The 17651-nt window shown below is 41.7% G+C and overlaps 1 long non-coding RNA gene and 1 other non-coding gene across 2 annotated transcripts in view; both read left to right on the top strand.

Annotated features, from left to right (window-relative positions):
- Positions 1–5466: 5466 nt before the first annotated feature.
- Positions 5467–12656, top strand: LOC106574518 (uncharacterized). Its single transcript, XR_014380966.1, has 2 exons — positions 5467–5765; positions 7992–12656. It is a non-coding gene; the product is annotated as an uncharacterized LOC106574518 (transcript).
- Positions 12657–15107: 2451 nt separating this feature from the next.
- The window catches only part of LOC106574517 (uncharacterized), a 29877-nt gene continuing 27333 nt past the window's right edge, over positions 15108–17651 (top strand). The window contains exon 1 of the long non-coding RNA XR_014380967.1: positions 15108–15687. This is a non-coding gene — a long non-coding RNA (uncharacterized LOC106574517). The remainder of the gene's footprint in view (positions 15688–17651) is intronic.

Below are 17651 nucleotides of genomic sequence, written 5' to 3' on the forward strand. Positions count from 1 at the left end.
ATCTTTGGGAATCTCAGACGACACGAAAGAGAGGTTGAACAGGCTAGTAATAGGGGTTGCAACAATTTCGGCAGATAATTTTAGAAAGAAAGGGTCCAGATTGTCTAGCCCGGCTGATTTGTAGGGGTCCAGATTTTGCAGCTCTTTCAGAACATCAGCTGACTGGATTTGGGAGAAGGAGAAATGGGGAAGGCTTGGGCGAGTTGCTGTGGGGGGTGCAGTGCTGTTGACCGGGGTAAGGGTAGCCAGCTGGAAAGCCTGGCCAGCCGTAGAAAAATGCTTATTGAAATTCTCAATTATAGTGGATTTATCGGTGGTGACAGGGTTTTTTATCCTCAGTGCAGTGGGCAGCTGGGAGGAGGTGCTCTTATTCTCCATGGACTTTACAGTGTCCCAGAACTTTTTTGAGTTTGTGTTGCAGGAAGTAAATTTCTGCTTGAAAAAGCTAGCCTTTGCTTTTCTAACTGCCTGTGTATATTGGTTTCTAACTTCCCTGAAAAGTTGCATATCACGGGGGCTGTTCGATGCTAATGCAGAACACCACAGGATGTTTTTGTGTTGGTTAAGGGCAGTCAGGTCTGGAGAGAACCAAGGGCTATATCTGTTCCTGGTTTTAAATTTCTTGAATGGGGCATGCTTATTTAAGATGGTGAGGAAGGCATTTAAAACAAATAACCAGGCATCCTCTACTGAAGGGATGAGGTCAATATCCTTCCAGGATACCCGGGGCAGGTCGATTAGAAAGGCCTGCTCGCTGAAGTGTTGACCCATTACGGATGCAGGCAATGAGGCAGTGATCGCTGAGATCTTGGTTGAAAACAGCAGAGGTGTATTTAGAGGGAAAGTTGGTTAGGATGATATCTTTGAGGGTGCCCGTGTTTACGGCTTTGGGGTGTTACCTGGTAGGTTCATTGATAATTTGTGTGAGATTGAGGGCATCAAGTTTAGATTGTAGGATGGCTGGGGTGTTAAGCATGTCCCAGTTTAGCTCACCTAGCAGCACGAGCTCTGAAGATAGATGGGGGGCAATCAGTTCACATATGGTGTCCAGAGCATAGCTGGGGGCAGAGGGTGGTCTATAGCATGCGGCAACGGTGAGAGACTTGTTTTTAGAGAGGTGGATTTTTAAAAGTATAAGTTCAAATTGTTCAAATTGCCCATGACTCACTACCTGGTTAAATTTTGAGAAAAATATCACAAAAATACAAAAAGTCATATGAATGTTAGAAGGACCTTGGGCTGGTATCTAATGTCCTTATCATCAGGATATTCATTCCTTGGAACATGTTAATCATGTTCAGCTTTGTGTAGGAGAAGTGGAATTTCAATAGCATCCACTTCATCAGCAATAACAAAGGCGAATGCCATGTCTGACATTATCGTGTTTCGACTTCCTGTCGGTGCACACGTACCTCGTCGACTTCTGGCTACAGTCGGCTACTTTCGCCTTCGCCTCAAACGCACCCATTACCAAACCAGTCAGGTGGTTGTTCAGTTAAACGAGGCTTCAGATGTCATTGATCACGTGCTTCTGATAAAGGGATACCAAAGATTTTTTATAACTAACCTAAGAGGGATCACAGACTGTCGTTTCCAATGGGAGCAAGTTAATCATAGTGAATGATTTGCACGATCTAGCATGTATTTGCATATTTCCGTTAGGGGACGTCTACTCTGTGAAGTGTGCAATAACTAAATTCGCCCTTCCATTCCTTCTAAACAATGCAATTCTCTGAAACTTTGGCAAAGGGTTAAGTCTAAAAAAAATTGTCCACTCTGTTCGTAACAGTTTTTTGTTTTAGGAACAGAAATCTGTATTGAGATCAAATATTTAATTGATGTGTGAAATGTCGGCCAAAATACATCTCTCTCCAGCTTCTCCCAATGCCAGCCACTGGGCTTCCTCTCATTACCATATTTGGTGATGAGCGGAAATGCCAACCAGATGGTTCAGATTTATATATCCGGTGAAACATCTAGCTCATTGTTCTATTTATGGTCATACATGCATCGCCATACTGTTTTTAAGTAAACTTCTTAGCGAGGATATATCAGTTATCCTCTTAAAGCTTTTGTGCTAAATCCACTGCAGTGTTTCAGGTACCATGTTTATGACCATGTCACAGCAATGTGTAGGAGGTAGATTCGTAGATGTTGGAAATGTGCTGAAGGGCATGGGACAGAGGATTGTGCCGTTTCGGCGGAAAAAATTGTGTGTGTCAACTGTGAGGGTGCCCATGTTGCTGGGGATCGGAAGTGTTCAGTGCAAGAGAGGCAGGTTGAGGTGGCCAGAGTCAGAGTAGTGCAGAAGGTGTCTTCTGCTGAGACAGTGAAGAAAGTAGAGGAGGATGGGTCAAGGGTGAGCAGGGCTGGTCCTAGCCATTCTGCCACCCTAGGCAAGACAGAACAATCCCCCCTCCCCTGCAAAACTAGAATAGTCCCAGTAAGCAAAATGAGGTTGAAAAGACATCTAAAATAAATATTTCCCAACTTTGAAGCTAGGTTGATTTTTGGTTCTGAATGAAAGTTGAAAACATGTATTTTCCATAGTTTAAAATACATATTTTCCAGACATCGAAATCAGGTTGATTTTAGGTTCTGAATGAAAGTTGAAAATAAGTATTTATAGAATCAATGTCATGGACCTCACCAAATCTAAACCAAACATAGACATCTATGTTTGGACCAAATCAATGCTGATCCAGACCGGCTCAAATCTGAACCAAACATAGATGTTAAAAAAAAAGTCCAAAAGATGTCAGCCTTGGTCCGTGCTTACTGGGTAAATTGACATTATCAGTGGTTTCAAGTTAGTACCAGTACATTTTTGATCAGCTGACTATGGCGAAAAAAAAAATACTTCTGTGTAAACACATTGCAAGTAGCTGCAGGATAACTCCTGATAAAATTGTGTAGCTGATATTCAGAGCTTAAATAGCCAAATTGATTAGCCACAGGAATCAGGACTAATAAAGCAAATGCAACAGCTTGTTTTGCAAACGTGGGCGTACCACATTGATGGGAATCCATAAAATTCCATTGCGGGCCGACACAGTAGGCTACAACCCCACAGGTTGAAACTCCTGGACAGCAGTTGTGGGTATCATAATTGTCCATTCCATTTTGTCCTGTCTTGATTTTAGGAAATGTTGTTTGTTAAAAAAAACGATTTGTTTGGGCGCCATTTAAGTTACGCCATTTGATCAAAAACCAGCATGATGTATAACGTGTCGGTGTCATTATATTGTCATACTTATTATCTCAAGCCTACAGAAGGCTACAGAAAAGGCCACATTACTGTTTCTACCATATGCTATATCCAGGGGTGAAATAAACATGTATTTCTTCCCGGTACGGGACCAAGCGTGTTCACCAGCATGTTTTATGGTCCTAATCATAGAATTACATATACAATCCCTATTAATTCAATAGCATCTCTGTGGGCCTAGTTATACAGATTTTTCATAATGTATTACCTTTTATTGTTGCATAAACACAACCAGTCAAGAAGTTTTCATCTGATTATCAAACAATCACTTCCAAGGGCTCCTTCATAGGCTACCTGCGCACAGCCATCAACTTGCAATATATTTCCAGCTTCAGAACAGTGGTGAATGGAAAGAGACTTCTGTTACACAAAACACCAAAAGGTGTAATGACAAATTTGGCAATCGTTATTAGGGCATACTTTATGAGTCCACTGCCGCGTTTTGGTGTCGGCCACTCATCTCTGCCTTGGCAAAATGTCACAGTTCGTAAAACCACATCCCATTTGAGTGTAGGCTACAACACCCGTTTTCAAGTCCATTAGCTCATTTTCATGTCTCTGCCATGCGGTAACCGGTAATGATAAAAAGTGATGTAATGGCCTAAAGTTTTCTTGACATGTTGCTTTAATTATTGTGAATGGCTCATGTTTTACCCTAGCTATATCTGCTACATGCTTTATGTCAGATTTTTTGTTGTTGACGGAATGTTGATGGAGCGACGCAGCGATTCATCTCTCTAACAGCATCCTGGAGAGGAGCGCTGCTGCGCTGGGAATGTACAAGCGAAATATTTTGCTCACCTGCCTTTGACAAAGTGGCCACTGCTTATCACAGGGCGGCATCAGCGCTCACCTATACTGAACAAAAATATAAACGCAACATACAACAATTTCCAAGATGTTACTGCGTTACAGTTCATATAAGGAATTCAGTCAATTTAAATCAATGCATCTATGGATTTCACATGACTGGGAATACAGCAATGCATCTGTTGGTCACAGATAACTTTAAAAAAACAAATGGACCTCACAATGGGCCTCAGGATCTCGTCACAGTATCTCTGTGCATTCAAATTGCCATCGATGAAATGCAATTGTGTTCGTTGTCTGTAGTTTATGCCTGCACATACCATAACCCCACTGCAACCATACGGGAGGCACTCAGTTCACAATGTTGACATCAGCAAACCGCTCACCCACATGACGCCATTCACGTGGTCTGCAGTTGTGATGCCGGTTGGAGTACTGCTAAATTTTCTAAAATGTTTTTGGATGCAACTTATGGTAGAGAAATTAACATTAAATTATCTGGCAACAGCTCTGGTGGACATTCCTGCAGTCAGCATGCCAATTGAAGGCTCTCTCAAAACTTGAGACATTTGTGGCATTGTGTTGTGTGACAAAACTGCACATTTTAGAGTTGCCTTTTATCCCCAGCAGAAGGTGCACCTGTGTAATGATCATGCTGTTTAATCAGCTTCTTGATATGCCACACCTGTCAGGTGGATGGATTATCTTGGCAAAATTGAAATGCTCACTAACAGGGATGTAAACAAAATTGTGCACAAAATTCAAGAGAAATAAGCTTTTTGTGCATATGGAACATTTCTGGGATCTTTTATTTCAATTCATGAAACCAATACTTTACAAGTTGCGTTTTTATTTTTGTTGTGTAAAAAGCCCATATGCCACTGTTTTGGGGCAAAATTATGTGAGGTTTTTTGTGTTGTTGGAGATGTGTCTTGGTCAGTTCAGCTCAGAAAATTCTTCCCTCATCAATCTGCAGGTTGCACGAGTGTCTGGCCCTGAGGGTGGAGGATCTTGAGTAGTAGATAGATCTGTGCCAGCACAGAGGGATATGTCAATGAGTGACATGCTTCAGTAAGATTGGCTTCTTAGCAATGCTTATCATTGATCAACTTATCAACTGTACCTCACAGAAAATAGATGTTGTGGTGGCAGCTGCAGAGAAGTACTTGGGTGTATGAGATTTGACTTCAGAAGAGTTACAGGGTGTGTTGAGTAGTGTCTGGTCTTCCCAGGCCGTTGGCATGGTGCAGGAGCCGATGGGGTTAAAGTAGTGGAATGGGGCAGTGGGTTGGAATGGTTTACCCCACCCACATTTTGTATCACAAAGTAGAATGGATTTATACTATAGTCCAGTTGGTGGCGATAATGCAACATATTGGAAGCCAACCGCCATTAAACCCCACCGAAGAAAAATAAGAAACTGCTTAACGATTTCGACACATGCCTCGGAGCTCGATATCAAACGCAACATCACTAATCAAATGTAGCGAAAAGCTTAAATTGCTAGCAACAAAATAAGACAAACCTGTTGTGTATAGAATAGCACAAAATACTTCGTTGTTTTTACCCGCAACGCTTCTGGTGGGATACAAAACATACAGAGAAAATGGCGGAACTTCAGGAGGAGGCAGGACTGCCCGAAACCATTCGGGAGAACCGAGATGAAGAGGAGCCGGCTAATTCAAAGGTATCATAATGGCTCTGAGACTCCGATTTTCACTTTGAAAGAACCGAGTTGCCGGATCAGACTATTTTTTCGGGATGTTTAGTCCGGCAATAGCTAGAAGGAATCCAACTTTTGTAAAATGAACGTCAGATTTGACTTTTCATAGTAGGTTAGGATAATTAACGTAACAGGTTAGTTAGGGTTTGCTAAAATTCCGAAAATTATACTTTTGATGTTCATTTGACTAGTCCCTTTAATTCCGGAAAATTACAGATCCGAAGCTTCTGCGCATGTTGTATCACTTTCTACACAGGTGTATATTTTCTATGCACAGATGACAGGCTACTCAGGCGAATGTGCTCGTTTAATAAAGTTAGATCAAAGCTGAACGTCTGCAAGATTACATAATGATCACAGTATTCTACAGAACCGAATACAATAGGATAGAACAAAGTTACTGGTCTTACATTAACATTACACTATGCTATTATTTGGTTCTGTTATGTAGAATTCCAGATTTTTTTTTATAATGTGATCTTGCAGACATTGAGCTTTGATCTAACTTTTATTAAATGAGTAGCCTGTTCTCTATGGGTGAAGGAGAATAATACACATGCGCAGACGAGCGGATTTAGTGATTTGGAGGCCCCAGTCAGAGGCCAGTCTAAAGAAATGCGTATTGTATTCCCCTAGAGTCTAAGGTCCCAGGGCTGGATTTCTACTAAGCTAACATGTGGAATTGTTTTACGATGGTCATACCAAGGATCATTTAGCTATTTGATTTAGAATTTTAGGACCCTAGTAGGTATAAAAAAAAAAGTATTTGACGAAACATTGATTTTGGCCTTACTGCTACTAGACCATAGAAATGCATTGAATAACAGATTCATACATGTAAAAACAGATAGTAAAAAATGTCATCGAAAGGAAGTATGTTTCGGTGTCTGTCCTATATCTGAGAGATACAAGAAAACTCAGGATTTAAAAAAAAAAAATCCATTGGAATTGCCTGTATACCTTTTTACATGGAAATGCCCTATTCAATTTTTGGCCCGGTTCCGGGTTACCTTCAGACGAGTCCTGTGACAACGTTCGGACGCTACAGAAGCTTTTGTGAAAATACCGATTTTTCAGGATGTCTCTTGGTCTGACAAACTCCTCTGTAGCTCGGGCACCTTCCACCGCAGATACGGAAGGCTGACATGGGCAGATTTGGTGGATTGAGATGCAGCCCATGTTAAAAAAAAGGTATCTCTAGCTTATGTCCAGCTCATGAAGCCCCTTGATGAAATGAAGCCTGGGGAAATTGCCTCTTCTGCCTGATGGTAAGTCTGCCAGTGTGCGCAGAATGTGATCTGCGCAGAAGCTTCTGGAAGCTCCGGATCTTTTCCTTTCCAGACTAAAGATCCCGAAAAAGTCGGATCCGCAGCCACAGCCTTAAAAGTATGCCAAACAAAAGCCATTGAGTGCAAAGTTAAACAAACCATACAACTCCATGCACATCACAAGGATTACGTTTAACAATTTCCACAGAAAATTTGACAAAAACACATTTACTCAAAGACAGTGCAGATGTAAAGTGGGACTTTTTCCGAAACAAGATCAAAAGATTTCTGCAGAAAGAATTGGTTGTTGGCTATGATATTACACCTCGAGTTTAATTTATTTTATTTTGGTTATTGAATTACAGTAAGTGAAGTGGATTAACACCTGGTAACATAATGATGGTAACAGAATGACATCATGGGTCCCAGATCTGTCCAATACAGAAATCCATAGTTATGAATGTCATTCTCTTCATGATGATGTATCCTGAATAGACACAAAGGTAGAAAAATGTAATATCTTCCTTTGCATGTTTGGGTATTATGCCTATTCTACAGACTGGCTATTATTCTAATGAGGTCCCCAAACAAGACCACATTTGGTTTGTCTCGACCCAACTGTGGTTTGTGACTACTATGAATTCCCATTGCAGCCAGTTTAGTTGCAGTCATTCTGTTATAATTTTGGGGTCATTCTGTGCCTTAATTTAAAACAAATATAGACTCTTAGCTTTCATTTGACACCAAATTCAATGTATAGACTTAATTTATTTTAGATATTTATTTTATATGCTATCTATTCTAATTTGGACTTTAATCATAATGAAACGTAGGATATATTATCGATTACAAAATGATGTTGTTTTGGAGAACAGAGACTATAGGCCTACTAGTAATTATGCTATTTTAAATGTATTTCCAGGCAGAGAAGATGGACACCCTAGAAGACCTGCAAGATGACAACCTGATCGAGCGGGAACACTTCCACAGTTCTAATAATGAGCAGCAAGATGGACATTTGGCAGTTAGGAGGAATGTAATATTAGACCGAACTAAATTCAACCAAAGACAACAGGAAGCAGGAGAGACAGCTGATGATTTTATCACTGCACTTTATTGTTTGTCAGAACATTGTGGTTATGGAGCTCTACTCAGTGAGAAAATAAGAAACAGGCTTGTCATGGGCTTATGTGACAGAAGACTGTCCGAGCAATTACAAATGGACCCAGAAATAACACTGGATGAAGCTGTCACACGCATTCGTCAAAAGCAACAGGACCTGCCGGAGAATACCTTCAAAGCTACCAGTAATGTGGCAAATGTAGAGAGTGCGCTTTCACATAGCAAACAGCAATGCCCAGCCAATACCCAGTGCCAAACAGAAAATAATCAAAACTCAGAAAGACCACAACAACCCCAAACAACGCAGGAGAATGAAGAGGAGCCCCTAGATACTGATGACTTCATTGAGGGTTTCAGACCTGGAGGAGAGAAGCCTCACTACTGCGCCTACTGCGGTCAGAACTTTCAAAAAGTAAGGGATCTTATAAGACACCATCGAACACATACAGGAGTGAAAGAAATGTTCTGCCCTGATTGTGGGAAAGGTTTTACCCGCTCTGATAATCTGAAAAGGCACCAGAGGACACATAAGAAAGGGGGTGATTGTCTTTACTGTGATAAAAGCTTTTCTGAACCGGGAGAACTAAAAATACACATGGAAGTACATAGTCAAGAAAGGCCATACCTTTGCCCCGACTGTGGGAAGCAATTCAAACAGTTATGGGTGTTGAAAAATCACCAGCTAAAACATACAGAGAAGATCTCACCACAAGAAAGGCATCACTACTGCTCCGACTGTGGGAAGAGCTTTACACGAAGGCATAGTCTTAGAAGACATCAGCAAGAAACACATACAGATGAAAAGCCGTACCACTGCTCTAATTGCGACAAAAGTTTTGCGGGACGTGAGAGACTTAAAAAACATCAACTAACACACAAGGAAAAGAAACATAAACATTACCGCTGTTCAAGGTGTGATAAAAGATTTCCTGACATGGCAAAACTAAGATCACACCTTCCAGTACATTCTGTAGACCTGGCACTCCACTGCTCGGACTGTGGAAAGTGTTTCTTAAACAAGACAAAGTTTGAAAGACACCTAAGAATACACACTGCAAGTGGAAAAAAGCCATTCCTCTGCACTGACTGCGGGGATGGTTTTACAACTTTACGACGGTTGGAAGAGCATCAGCGAACACACACCGGAGAGAAACCGTACCACTGCACTGAATGCGGGAAGCGTTTTGCACGTGAATGGACATTAAAGAGTCACAAGCAAGTGCACAAGTTAAAACACTCTGGAGAAAGAGCAGCCTATCCTTGCTCTGAATGTGGAAAGTCCTTCTCCCGTTCACGTGATGTGATGACTCATGTGAGAAGGGTGCATAATAAAGAGAGACCTTTCCAGTGCTTCTGCTGTGAAAAACGTTTCTTCCAAAAGAACTTCCTTACAGTACACATGAGAATTCACACTGGAGAGAAACCGTACCAGTGCTCAGACTGTGGACAAAGCTTCTCCCAAATTGGCGACCGAAAACGCCACCAGAAGAGGCAACACTCTAAAGAGGAGACTTGACCTCTATACAACAGTGTGGAAGGCCCCCTAATTTGGGAAAAAGTCGATGACTCCGTCCTCCTCCGTGACCTGGAAACCGATGAGTGGTCGCCATATGTAGGAGATTGCCTCCTTTGTCAAAGGAACATCAGGGAAGAATCTCAATTGCATACTCCTCGCATGCCCTCGCCTCCTTCTCAAAACCCATTGGAGGAGAAGGTCATAGGGGAGGGACCTCTGGTTTTCTCATCCAATGGGTTTTTTGAAGGATTCGATGAGAGGGTACGTAAGGAGTACGCAATTGACATTCTCCCCCCGTGTATCCTACAGGCTCCCAAACACAACTAATCTTCTATTTATAAAATGTCTGGAACAACCAGCTAAACTTGTTTTTACCACTTTACACATATTTTGGGATTCCTCCTCTGTAAGCATCATTTGCTTGATGACGCGCAAGTGGAGTAGAAGAGTAATTTCATACATGCTATGGTTTGTTTTCACGTTTCCTCTCACTGATTACTTTTGACCTTTTTCAAAAGGAGGCGAGGAGAGTTTGCGAAACCAATTGAGAATCTCCCACAGAGACGCTCAATATGAAAGCACTACAACAGTAAAACAATCATATGCTATTACAATATTGGCAGTCTTTATTGTAGTTTTTTTTTGTCAAATTTGTCAAACAATTATTTGAATATTTTGTATCAAAAGTAAACTATTTTTATAAATGTATATTTTTATTTTATCACCCTCGTAGTTTTCACCCGGCAAATTTGTATTTGTTAATCCTCCCCTGCACAAAGCATCCCATAGGCCTTGCGGGTAGGAGCGTTGGGCCAGTAACCCAGAAGGTTGCTGATCAAATCCCCGAGCTGACAAGGTAAAAATCTGTCGTTCTGCCCCTGAGCAAAGCAGTTAACCCACTGTTCCCAGGGGCGACAAAGACATGGATGTCGATTTAAAGCAGCCCTCCGCACTGCTCTGATTCAGAGGGGTTGGGTTAAATGCGGAAGACACGTTTCAGTTGAATGCATTCAGTTGTACAACTGACTAGGTATTCCCCTTTCCCTATGGCCTGACTCCTGTGTGCACTTGCATGTGGGTTTTGACATGATTGGCTTGTCTGAATTGTGCCCTGCAGACATCACACCAGAGAGAACAGTCTATGACTAGGGTGGCTGGAGTCTTGGGCAATTTCTAGGGCTTCCTCTGACACCACCTGGTATAAAAAAAAAAATGTAAAAATGTAGAGGTCCTGGATGGCAGGAGTTTGGCCCCAGAGATGTACTGGGCTGTACGCACTACCCTCTAGAGCACCTTGCCGTCGTAGGCCGAGCAGTTGCCATACCAGGAGGTGATGCAACACGTCAGGATGCTCTCGTTGGTGCATTCCCGCCACCTACTGTGCTGGAGTGTGGGCCAGAGACACTGCTAGCAGCCGCAATGGCAATGGGCACGGCTTGTAGTAAGTTACTCATAGTGGGTGCGGCATGTAATAACCACAGTCTGCAGATATACATTATTGAGGCGTTTGGGTAGCCAGGCAATCCATATCAAAGATGATCTATTATATTGACAAGAAAACTGAGTTGACTGTTCTAACAATGATTGAAGGCAGGTGAGATCAGGTGGGACCATTCCAATGAGACGGGGGTCACCATTGAGACCAGGGTCTCATTCTCAAGGGAGCCCTGTGAACATGAACACACAATTCAGTACAACATAAAGCAAAATAACAACATCAATACAACAAGATTAATCAAAACAAACACAATGATCACATCTCCCTCAAGATTGATCTAAACTGTCCAATGGTGACCAGCGAGTCCAGTTTCATGGTGGCCTGAAGGCTATTCCGCCCTATGGGACTCCCAATCACGGCCGGTTGTGATACAGCCTGGAATCAAACCAGGGTCTGTAATGACTCCTCTTGCACTGAGATGCAGTGCCTTAGACCGCGGCGCCATTCGGGAGCCCTCTGCTGCATAAATAATGTAATAGGCCAGGGAGATATGTATACTGTAGCTAAGAAAGTACTACTAAGTGTATGTTTTGTTGTAAGCTGTTAGTAGCCCATGTGCCTCAGCCTAATAATTTGGTCTGTTTTCACACCTACTGTTCTGATTTGGTGATGCACATGTAGCCTATAACCTGTTTTTGAGAAATGTAATCATTGAATATTGTAAGAGCTTTCATTGTCTGTTTATATAACCCCTTTATTTATCCTACGGTTTTGACTTGGTGTACAGGGCGAACACTAAGAACGGCCCATGTTCTGAATTCTGTTGCTGTACATTTCAAAACAAATAGTTACCTTGACAACGTCTGTCTTAGCTCGCTCATTAATGTCTTAATTGAAATTATGGATTGCCTCTTATCCGCTTGTCTTCCCCTTATGACATAGTTTCTACATCTCAATTGTCAGTAGAAACCACATTTGTTTAAGCAAGTCAGCCATATCACCTATGTTTTTTTTTTAAAGGCAGTAAATGAGGCTGAATGAACTGTTTCCCTGCTAGACAAGGCTCCGCTGATAGCCAGGTGTAGCAGTGATATAGTGCAATTCATGTATTGTTTAGTGTTGTGTAGTGGCTTAGCTGGCATACATCCCACATTTGTTTTATTTTTTTGGCCCCACCAAGATTTACATGCTAAAATTGCCACTGCCCAAATCAATAAAGTCACACTGCGGTTTTCCTGCTGTTCAATTGTTTTTTCAACCCAAATAAATGCCTGTATTATTCAATCATAACTCAATGTATAATACTGTATCAGTCCATTGTTTTTATTTTTACATTTGAGTATTTCTAGACAAACAATTTAAACCACCATTGACATCCTTGTATCCACAGCCTTGTCCATGTGTGAGTGGGTACATGTTCCAACCCCAGCCCTGTGTTTATCAGACAGGGGCAGGCTATAGAAAGTGAAACATATGTAGCTACAATCCTTAATTAAAACAATAACAAGGGGCTCACTCTGCTGTTATTTTACTTATACTGTGGTGTTATAGTTAAGCAATTACATGTCGTTTTTTCAGAGGATGCGTAACAATCAACGGAAGACCCTGAGCAGAAAAAGTCAACCAGACGACATACAGGAGTGCAGAGATGCACAGCCATCTACAGATGGCCAAAAAGGAACATCTTGTACACCATTGAAACAAGCAAAACTACAACCAGGAGGACCACACACCTCACAAAGCCGGCTTAATCACCTGGTATTTGACTTCATAGAGGATGTGCAACCCTTTTCACTAGTAGAGGTGCCTTCATTCCGCAAGCTAGTAGAAGGAATCAGTGGGGGAGAAAGGTCATGTGTAGAAAGACCTTTGATTCAATGAATTGAAAGGAATTTGAGTCCATGAAAGAAGCTCTCTGAACCAAACTCCAGAGTGTAAAGTCAGTCTGCACCACAGCAGACATCTGGTCTGCCCATAACAGAAGCTTTTTCGGTATGACATGCCACTGGATCGAGGAGGACACCTTGGAGAGGAAGGCAGCTGCTTTGGCTTGTGCGAAACTAAGAGGACGTCATACCTACAAAATAATAATTTTGTTAATAAAGCCGCATAAACATGGTCTCTTTTTTTGCTTTCTCAAGGCAGCTCCAAAATGCAGGTGTTTCAGCCTAGCTCAGTGCTTTCTGTGGTGGTGGGGCAGCCAGTGGAAAATATGGAGCGTAGGGGTTGGTAATGTTCTCTAGTTGCACCGTGATTGGCTCAGCATTCTGTCACTCTTGGGGAAAATACGTCACCACCAAATCTACGGGAAAAGCTTGAAAATTCAAGCTCATTGGGTGCTGCCATAGACTTACATTAGAAGTGCCCATCCAAGAAGGCTCAAGGTCAATGGTCAAATCATGTTATATCTAGCGTAGCTTTGATTGGACTCATCATGTCATCATCATGCATCAAGTTGGCAATCTATTGGCAAATCCTTTTCAATCCTTGTCATATAAAGAGAAATTATAGATAAAATGTATCATCGGCTATTAGACATTACATAAGTTGGAAATCGCAAATTCAACAATGAGTGCTAAGGCACCACTGCAGCCCCGGGTTCAATCCCAGGCTGTGTCACAGCCGGCTGTGACCGGGAGACGGCGTACAATTGGCCCAGTGTCGTCCGGGTTAGGTGAGGGTTTGGCCGGCCGGGATGTCCTTGTCTCATTGTGCTCTAGTGACTGCTTGTGGCGAGCTGGGCGCCTGCAAGCTATCTTTTGGTCAGTTCGACAGTGTTTCCTCTGACACATTGGTGTGGCTGGCTTCCGGGTTAAGCGAGCAGTGTGTCAAGAACCAGTGCGGCTTGGCTCTCGACCTTCGCCGAGTCTGTAGGGGAGTTGCAGCGATGAGACAAGATCTTAACTACCAATTGCCTATCACGAAAAAGGGGGGAACGCCATGGCCCAGAAAAGTTTGAATACATTGGCAAGGCTGTCAATCCAGCATGACTTCTGCCGCGTTCAAAACAACTGGAATCTCGGAACTGGGAAATCTCAGACTTCAAAAAGTTAAAGACAACTGGGAACCCGGATGAAATTGGCTCCGACAGGGAAAATACGTAAAATAGTTTTGAACAGTCATCCAACTCGGAATTCCAAGTCGGGATTTGGGCCTCTTTCTAGTGCCCACAAGAAGGACCCCCGTCCCACCTTTCTGTTCAAGTGAGCACAGCACAACAAGGTGAGTCCAAAAATGTCTTGAATGCTGCTGCATAAATTATGTATTATGCCAGGGAGATATGGATACTGTAGCCAAGAAAGTAGTACTAGGTGTATGTGATGTACTAAGGTGTTAGTAGCCCATGTACTAAGGTGTTAGTAGCCCATCATAACTTAGCCTACTGTTCTGACTTGATGGTGAACATGTAGCCTGTTTTAGAGATATGTAATAATTGAATATTTAAGATATTTATTTGTTTGTTTATATGTCCCCTTTATTTATCCTATGGTTTTGATTTGGTGTACAGGGAGAATTTGTTCTAAATTCTAGCGGTGTACATTTTCAAAATACTGAACAAATAGTTATATTGACTACGTCCTTCCTAGCTTGCTCATACATTTCTTAATCGAAATTACGGATTGCCTCTTATCCGCTCGTCGTTCCCTTATGCCATACTTTCTACATCTCAATTGTCAGTAGAAACCACATTTGTTTAAGAACAAATTCTATCAGCAATGTTTTTTTAAAAGTCAGCAAATGAGGCTGAATGAACTGTTTCGCTGCCAGACAAGCCTCCGCTGATAGACAGGTGTAATGGTGGTAATGATTCACTCCATGGTGCTGAAAAGAAAGCTCTGCTGTTGGGACAGATTCATGTAGGCCCTAACAGTTTGTGGGCACCGTTTGTCACCGTTATAATGCAATTAATGTATTGCTTAGTGTTGTGTAGTGGCTTTGGTGGCACTGAAAAAAAAAGATTTTTGTGGGGTTTGCCCCACCAACATTTACAAGCTAAAATCAACACGGTCTCTCATTGACTTCTCTAAACCCAACAAACCCCGGCCTTGTCAGCTTCGTTTTCTTCGCAAGCTTTCCCGGAAGTCTCGCGATGTTTCGCCTCTGGTTTTAGAAAATCAATACTCTGTATTCAGGCGTAAAGTGAAACGTATGCAAGCAGTTTACGACACTTTGTTCTCAGTCGGTAGTTAAGCTTCCTGCGTTTTCTTGTTCTTTTTTATCCGTAACACGTTCTGATGTGAGAGAGGAATACCCGACAGTGGATAGACGTGCAGCAGTACAACAACGGTCTTGTGAGATTTTTTTTCTCCCACTTTGAATCAAATCTACCAAAACGCTTAAATTTGCTACCTGCAAAAGCAGACACAAATATTGTGTATAGAATAGAACAGCAGACTTGGTTGGTTTGCAGCCTCTGGTTTTACCCGCAACCCTTCTTTTGGGATACAAAACACACCATAGAAAATGGCGGAACTTGAGGACGCAGGACTGCCCCAACCAATGCAGGAGACCCGAGATGAAGAGGAGCCGGGCAATTCAAAGGTAACAATGACGCTGAGACTCCGATTTTTCACTTCAAAAGTATACCAAACAAAAACCATCGATTGCAAAGTTAAACAAACCATACAACTATTTGCACAATAAGTACTTTTTAACAATTTCCACTGAAGATTTTACAAAAACACATTTACTCGAACAGTACAGATAACGTTTGTTAACAGAATGACCTATAATCTCCATCAGTTTGTGACCACGTTTTCCAAAAACTCTGCTCCGAATTAGGATTCAAAGATGTCGCTAGAAAGAATACGGTGTCAGATATGATATGAAGACTCAAGTTTAAAATATATATATATATATAGATTTATCTTATTGAACTACGGTAGGTGAAGTGGATTAACACCCAGTAACATAATGATGTTAACAGAATGACATCATGGGTCCCTGATCTGTACTATACAGAAATCCATAATTATGAATGTCATTCTCTTCATGGTGATGCATCCTGAGTACACAAAAGCTAGAAAAATGTAATATCTTCCTTTGCATGTTTTAGGTGTTCTACACACAGGCTATTATTCTGAGTTCTGTCCCCAAACAAGACCAAGTTTGGTTGGTCTGGACCAGACCAAATCTGTACCTATCATAAACATCTATGTTTCACAAGTTTGGACATTAAAGTTCAGCACGGTAGTGTAGAGTACAATATAGTTCAGGAGAGTACACAGTAAATTATACTGAACCTTAGTGTACTAAACTCTACTGTACAGTACTCTATTGTACCGGACTATACTCTGCCCTACTTTTATTTTACTGTACTGTCCAAACTTGTGAAACAGACATCTGATTAGTTCAGATTTGGACTGACCAAATTTCAACTACATTTCAACGTCCAGGGTCGGTTGGTGCTCAGTGGGTGGGGATGCTGATTACAGTAAATGGAAAGAGAGGGGGCTAATGTGTAGGTGTCAGAAAGTGCAGGGGTAGTTAACATTAATTGGAGAGAGAGACAGGGAGAGGGAGGGGTTGTCCAGATGTCACAATCTGGCTTTGACCACCACCTGACAGAAAGAGAAAGTAGGTCTACCTTTACTTCTGTGAACTTAGCAAATATTTTAAAGATATGTGGTTTTTTGGTGACAGACTTACTTGCATTTACAGAAGGAAAATAATTTCTGCAAATCTACATTTAAATGTTGATATTAGTTGGCAGGTGTCTTTACACATGATTGTGTTTTTATCTATTTCTAATACATTTTATGACTTTCTGCTAGATGTTTCTAAGACCCCGTGTCCATCTGTTTGACCAGTGTTAGGTTCTGAACAAACAGAGTAGAAGCTAAAATGGACGACTAGAAAAAGCTCAAACCAAGTTTATTCAACCCACTGGGTGCTTTAGCTGCAGACACAACATACAAGTCACACAAGCATATATTTATACCTTCCGACTAGGCAAGTCATCTCCTTGCATGTCTAAGATAAACAATCCTTCTCTGTTAGGCAGAAACAAAGTAGATTCCTCTTACTGGTATTGTCATTGCTTGCCTATGATCCTTATGGGTGTGGAAGTGTGTGTATGTGAGATAGGACTGTAATCAAATGGTGTTCGGGGTGGGCCCCTATGGCCCCCCCTCCAAGCAGTGTCTTCTCTCTTCAACTGGTGACCTTATCTTGAGTTGAGTTCCACATCCCCCATGGTCCTAGTTCCAAAGCAACTGGCCTTCCTTCTCAGGAACTGAAACTAGACTGTTTGTCTTTGCCTCCTTGCTCAGGAATATTCATATTCAGCAACAAGTTTGAACAGAATATGAACTTTCTGAATATGAACTTTCTGCACTTCTCCTTTTCACACTAACTTTCCATACACAGCGTTCCTATTCACACTTCATTGACTCCCAACATATTCATTTCTTATACATGTAAAGTAATAACTTCTAGTATGGTAACATATATTTCAAGTTCGAATCCAACACTCTCCTTTTTGAATAGTATCTCCATACTGTTTA

This window comes from Salmo salar, chromosome 16, assembly GCF_965601325.2.
Source record: "Salmo salar chromosome 16, fSalSal1, whole genome shotgun sequence".
In the NCBI taxonomy this organism is placed as follows: Eukaryota; Metazoa; Chordata; class Actinopteri; order Salmoniformes; family Salmonidae; genus Salmo; species Salmo salar.